At 46.5% G+C, this 735-nt stretch overlaps 1 non-coding gene across 1 annotated transcript; it reads left to right on the forward strand.

Annotated features, from left to right (window-relative positions):
* The first annotated feature begins 207 nt into the window (after positions 1-207).
* Positions 208-345, forward strand: LOC119924480. Its single transcript, XR_005449192.1, has one exon. It is a non-coding gene; the product is annotated as a small nucleolar RNA SNORA7 (small nucleolar RNA).
* Positions 346-735: the final 390 nt, after the last annotated feature.

Here is a 735-nt window from a genome sequence, read left to right on the forward strand (position 1 = left end):
TATTTATTTTATTTTGTTAGTATGTTTGGTTTTGTTCTCTGTCTCCCCCTTTTAGACTCTGAGCCCACTGTTGGGTAGGGACTGTCTCTATATGTTGCCAATTTGTACTTCCCAAGCGCTTAGTACAGTGCTCTGCACACAGTAAGCGCTCAATAAATACGATTGATGATGATGATGATGATGATAATGACCTTGTAAGGAACAGGGGTCCTCTCAGGGTCACACTTGAAAAGTTTCCAGTACTCTACCAGTCTCGGCTATGGGAGGGAGAGTCAAGCAGAGGCATATTTATTCCATTTCTAGCTTGGCCAGTGGCTAGCAAGTGGAAGGCAGTCTGCTACAAGTCAAAACCCATCCGTGCTGGGCAGCAGTGACATGGGAGAGAGTCAAGGGTGGAGACTCAAGTTTACTGCACGGAAGGAGGCAATGGTAAACCACTTCCATATTTTTACCAGGAAAACTCTATGGATCTGCTACCAGAACGATTGCAGGTGGAGAGCGGGACGTTCCGGGAGAGACGTGTCCATGGTGTCAGTGTGGGTCGGAAACGACGGCATAAGACAAGACATGGAATAGGGAAAAGTGGCAGGGTTTTTGAGTAATGTGTTTAACAGAGGTCCAATACATGTTTTGGAGTTGGGCTCTGTTTCTGGGGAGGCTTTAGTCTGGAGAGCAATCTTGAGCTCAGTCTAGTAGAGCATTAGAGAAGGTTCCACCTTCTCTTGAGCTGTGAGA

The sequence above is a fragment of the Tachyglossus aculeatus genome, chromosome 2 (genome assembly GCF_015852505.1).
Source record: "Tachyglossus aculeatus isolate mTacAcu1 chromosome 2, mTacAcu1.pri, whole genome shotgun sequence".
NCBI lineage: Eukaryota > Metazoa > Chordata > Mammalia > Monotremata > Tachyglossidae > Tachyglossus > Tachyglossus aculeatus.